We start from the raw sequence: 5,709 nt of genomic DNA, 5'->3' as shown, positions 1-5,709 counted from the left end.
GCATTTTCATACGAAAACATTCAGAATTCTTCTAGCTCATTGAGTTGGAGCACCCGTTTCTCTTTAGCAAGCTTCGGATCCAAGTTGAGTTGTCGTAGGGCCCAGTAAGCTTTGTGCTCTAACTCCAGGGGTAGATGACAGGCTTTTCCAAAGACCAACCTGTAGGGTGACATCCCTAAAGGTGTCTTGTATGCTGTTCTATAAGCCCATAAAGCATCATCCAATCTTTTGGACCAATCTCGTCAGTTCGGGCAAACTACCTTCTCAAGTATGCCTTTGATCTCTTTGTTCGCCAGTTCAGGTTGCCCATTTGTCTGCGGATGGTAAGCTGTAACGACCTTGTGTTTCACTCCATGTTTATCTAATAACCATTTCAACCACTTGTTCACAAAATAGGACCCTTCATCGCTGATAATAGCTCTTGGGGTTGCAAACCTTGTGAACACATGTTTCTGCAAAAACTTAATTACAACCTTAGCATCATTTGTCGGATAAGCTTCAGCCTTGACCCACTTAGACACATAGTCTACTGCTACTAATATGTACTTGTGACCAATAGACGACAAAAAAGGACTAAGAAAGTCAATACCCCATACATCGAACAATTCTACCTCAATGATATTTGTTCGAGGCATCTCATTTTTGTTGGTGACATTTCCAACCCTTTGACATCGATCACTACTCTTTACGTAAGCATATGCGTCCTTGAATAGTGTTGGCCAAAAGAATCCAGCTTGTAATACTTTGGCTGTAGTACGAGTACCTCCAAAGTGTCCCCCACTTGAGGCTGAGTGACAATGGTATAGAATCTTTTGTACATCATCTTTTGTCACGCATCTCCTGATCATTTGATCTGCATACTTTTTAAACAAGTATAGTTCTTCCCAGAAATAGTACTTCACATCGTGAAGAAACTTTTTCCTTTGATGATATGTCTTATCAATCGGCATCAAACCATAAGCTAAATAGTTAGCAATATCAGCAAACCAATTGGTATTATGGACATGATTTACCTTCAGCATGTGTTCATCCGGAAACATCTCTCGAATTGGTATAAAAGGAGAGTTCCCTTCTTGCGGCTCCAATCTGGACAAGTGATCTGCTACTTGATTTTCCACTCCCTTTCGATCTTGAAGTTCTAAATTGAACCCTTGAAGTAGAAGTACCCATCGAATCAACCTCGGCTTAGCATCTTCCTTAGAAAGTAAGTACTTAATTGCTGAGTGGTTTGTATAGACAGTCACTTTGGTACCTACAAGATAAGATCGAAACTTGTCAAAAGCAAACACAATAGCAAGTAACTCTTTTTATATTACCGTATAATTCAATTGAGCTCTTGTCAGTGTTCGACTTGCATAGTAGATGGGATGAAAAACTTTGTTCCTTCGCTGGCCCATGACAGCTCCTATCGCGAAGTCACTTGCGTCACACATCAATTCGAATGGCAAATCCCAGTTTAGTGTGACGATTATGGGTGTCGTAACTAACCGAATCTTCAAATCTTTGAAAGCCTTTAAACATTCCTCATCAAACTTGAACATCAAGTCCTTCTCCAATAATTTGCATAAGGGTTTAGCAATTTTGGAGAAGTCCTTGATAAATCTTCAATAGAAACTGGCGTGGCCCAAAAAGCTCTGAACACCCTTTACAGATATTGGAGGTGGGAGTTTCTCAATAACATCTACCTTTGCTTTATCAACCTCTATTCCATGTCTTGTTATCCGATGCCCTGGAACAATACTTTCTCGTACCATGAAATGGCACTTTTCCCAGTTGAGTATTAGGTTTGTTTCTTTGTATCGCTTTAGTACCTTTACTAGATTGGCTAATCAATCATCATAAGTATCTCCAAATACTGAAAAATCATCCATAAAAAACTTCCAAATACTTCTCAACCATATCAGTAAAAATAGACATCATACATCATGTAGTAGGAGCATTACATAAACCAAATGGCATGCGCCTAAATGCAACTGTACCATATGGGCAGGTGAATGTTGTCTTGTGTTGATCTTCTGGTGCTACTGTAATCTGATTATACCCTGAGTATCTATTGAGAAAATAGTAGTAGTCTCACCCCGCGAGTCTATCCAACATCTAGTCCAAAAACAGCAAAGGAAAGTAATCTTTCCTAGTCACCTTGTTCAGCTTCTGGTAGTCGATGCAAAATCTCCATCTCGTAACTGTTCTAGTTGGTATCAACTCGTTATTCTCGTTTTCAGTTACCGTGATACCTCCTTTCTTTGGTACGCACTGGACCGGACTTACCCATGAACTGTCTGAGATGTGATAGATTATACCCGCATCTAACCACTTAAGGATTTCTTTCTTGACTACATCCTTCATGATGGGGTTCAATCTTCATTGTCCATAATCATCCCTTTTTCGCCATCTTCCAGGATAATATTGTGCATGCATCCAGGTGGACTAATACCGCGAATATTGGCTATTGTCCATGCAATAGCCTTCTTGAATTGTTTCAACACCAGGATGAGTTTCTCTTCTTGCTCACTAGTAGGAGCATTACCTAAATAAACATATTTCAAATGTAAAGGTAGTACCTTGAGTTCTAATTTAGGTGGCTCCTCGATTGAAGCTTTTAGTTGGGCACAATCCATTTTCTCTAATTATAAAGATTCAAAACAGGATTGCGGATTAAATCCCTTTTGATTAGCTTCTAACAATGCTAAGTATTCATCCTCCTCTTCATCATTTAGAGGATCTGATGTCAAAATTTGTTCCAATATATCCTCAACGTAGTTGAGCTCCTTCTCCACTATTAAATCCTCTAAATTGGTACTGCAGAAAAATCATCAATTATGTTAGGAAATCGCATAGACTTAAAAAAGTTAAATGTTACCTGATCATCCTAAACACGCATAGTAAGCTCGCCCTCTTGCACATCAATAAGGGTCCTTCCGGTTGCTAAGAACGGTCTTCCTAAGATAATTGACACTTCTTTGTCTACTTCAAAGTCTAGGATAACAAAATCAGCAGAGAAGATAAATTTATCTACACGTACCAATACATCCTCGATTTTTCCTTCTGGATGTGCTAAAGATTGATTTGCTAATTGCAATGTAACCGTAGTAGGTCTAACTTCACCTATCCCTAACCTCCTAAATATTGACATAGGCATCAAGTTAATACTCGTACCTAATTCACAAAATGCCTTACCACAATATGTTGCTCCAATGTTGCAGGGTATGCTAAAACATCCAGGATCCTTCAAGTTTGGGGGTAATTTGTCTTGAAGATATGCACTACATTCCTTTGTCAGAGCTACCGTCTCAAATTCTCCAAGTCTTCATTTTTTGGACAGGATATCCTTCATGAATTTGACGTAGTTTGGCATTTTTCTCAAGTGCTTCAACCAACAGGATGTTGATATGAAGTTGCTTGAGTACGTCTAAGAACTTCTTGAATTAAATCTCCTGCTTCTGCTTTTGAAGTCTTTGAGGGTAGAGTGGTGGTGGTTTCTTTACTGGAACTGGTTGATTCGTCTTCTGTGGCAATTGATCAGAACTAGCTGGTTCTAAAATTACCTTGTCAGGTTTTGCAGATTTTGGTTCTTGTGAAATTGGAATTTCAACACTCGGTTGAACTTCCTCTGAATCTTGAGCGCCAGCTTGCTCCTTTTCAGCTTCGATGGTGTTGGGCTCTACTGTCTTTCTACTCCTCAATGTCAACTCTTTGCAATGCTCATTCCCCGAATTCCTTGGCTTCTCTGTATCACTAGGTAAAACACCTAGTGGTCGGTTCTTGAGTTCAGTTACAAGCTAGCCCATTTGGTTTTCCAGGTTTTTTAATACAGTTGCTTGGCTTTGGATTAAGGCATCATTCTTGGCCATGTATGCCTTCAACAGATTTTCTAAGTTATTGGATGGTTTAGCTTGATTTGGTTTCTGAACTTGTTGGGGAAAACTAGGCGGCTGGGTTGGTCTAGGTTGGGCATAAGTGTTACTGGTTCTAGCCCCTTGGTTACTCCAGGAAAAAATGAGGTGATTTCGCCACGATGGATTATAAAAATTGGATTGCAGTCCTTGCTTTCCTTGATTTTGGTTCTGGTTACCTATGTAGTACATAGATTCTGGGTTTGATGGACATTCTTCGAACGATTGTCCTTCCCCATAGTAAACACAGGCTATACTTTCAAATTGGGTTGGTGGCTGTGCTGATAAACTATTAGACCCATTAGTAGGAAGGTTTTTTCACATTGAGGATATTGATGATACCTGAGATGCGAGTGAAGTAAGAGCGTCTACTTCATGTATTCCAACAACTCGTCTTCCTGGCGCTGCTCGATTGGTTGGCCATTCGTAATTATTGCTGGAAATCGTCTCAATGATTTCATAAGCCTCGTTATAAGACTTAGAAAGGAGAGCACCATTAGCAGAAGCATCCACTACCATCCTTGTGTGAGCATTGAGACAATTATAAAATGTATCAAGTTGGTGCAATGTGGGATTCCATAAGGAGGGCACTTTCATAATAACTTTTTGTATCTTTCCCATGCCTCATAAAAGGACTCATCATCCATTTGTTGGAAAGCAGTGATCTCGTTCCTCAACTTAGCATTTTTGCTAGGTGGGAAATACTTTATAAAGAATCTTTCTGCTAACTCTTGCCATGTGGAAATTGAGTTCGGTGGCAATGAGTTCAACCAGGCTCGAGCTCTGTCCCTCAGTGAATATGGGAATAGCTTCAATCGTAATGCATCTTCGAGTACTCCGGCTAATTTGAAAGAATTGCTCACCTCAATAAATAGTCTTAAGTGTAGGTGAGGATCTTCGGCAGGCATTCCACTGAATTGGCCCATTGTTTGAAGCATCTGGAACCTGACTAGCTTCAATTCCAACTGTTGTGCCTCAATTTTGGCTCTCCTAATACCCCGATTAAGATATTAAATACTGGCACAACATACTATCGTAAAGTTCTATCCTTATTATCAGCAATAAGGATAGGATTTTGAGCAGGGATTGCTCTATTTCCTTGGATCAGATTTTTAAAGTTCATATCTTTGGTCCTTCTCTGATTTGCTTGTCTTCTTCGCTGTCGGAAAGTTCGTTCAATCTCAGGGTCTACAGGGTGTAGGTCAATAATTCGGTCAATACTCATAAACACCTGAAATAATCACAGAAAAATTAATTAAATTAAAAATTAAACAGGAAAAATAAACCAAAATGTAAAACTAACAAATTCAAAAAGAATGACTTGTTAAAACAGTCCCTGACAACAGTGCAAAAAAATTGGAACGACGGAAATGTGCAAGTGTACACAATCGTAACAAGTAATAAAGTGACAAGTAAATGTCAATTTATCGTCCCCACAGGGACTATGAAAAGAATTATTTATGAATGCAATCTAAAACACTTTGGTGAAGAAAAATATTTTGTTTTAAAAAGGGTGATTAAGAAAAATAAGATTTTAAACTAAATAACTAAAGAAATAAATCTCAAATGCACGATTTCAAAATATGATTTAATCAAGATGACATAATTGTGTTAATTTAATTACATTTCTTTAACTTAGAATTATTAAACTCATGCTTATGTTGTTATGAATAAATTCATAGCAACTCGGTAATTTGCTAACTTATGAACATATTTACCTACACAAATCCATTCATCTCTTAATATATCCCTATGTTAATTCAAACGATTAAACAGATTTTAATAAGCAAACATGTCATGGCACATACATACTCAT

At 38.4% G+C, this 5,709-nt stretch overlaps 1 non-coding gene across 1 annotated transcript; it reads left to right on the top strand.

Moving 5' to 3' along the window:
• Positions 1 to 4,466: 4,466 nt before the first annotated feature.
• LOC121207654 (small nucleolar RNA R71) lies at positions 4,467 to 4,573 on the top strand. The gene has a single exon (XR_005902759.1). It is a non-coding gene; the product is annotated as a small nucleolar RNA R71 (small nucleolar RNA).
• Positions 4,574 to 5,709: the final 1,136 nt, after the last annotated feature.

Source organism: Gossypium hirsutum, chromosome A01 (assembly GCF_007990345.1).
Source record: "Gossypium hirsutum isolate 1008001.06 chromosome A01, Gossypium_hirsutum_v2.1, whole genome shotgun sequence".
In the NCBI taxonomy this organism is placed as follows: Eukaryota; Viridiplantae; Streptophyta; class Magnoliopsida; order Malvales; family Malvaceae; genus Gossypium; species Gossypium hirsutum.
The sequence above is the reverse complement of the archived record's forward strand: the minus strand, read 5'-3'. Positions and strand labels throughout refer to the sequence as shown.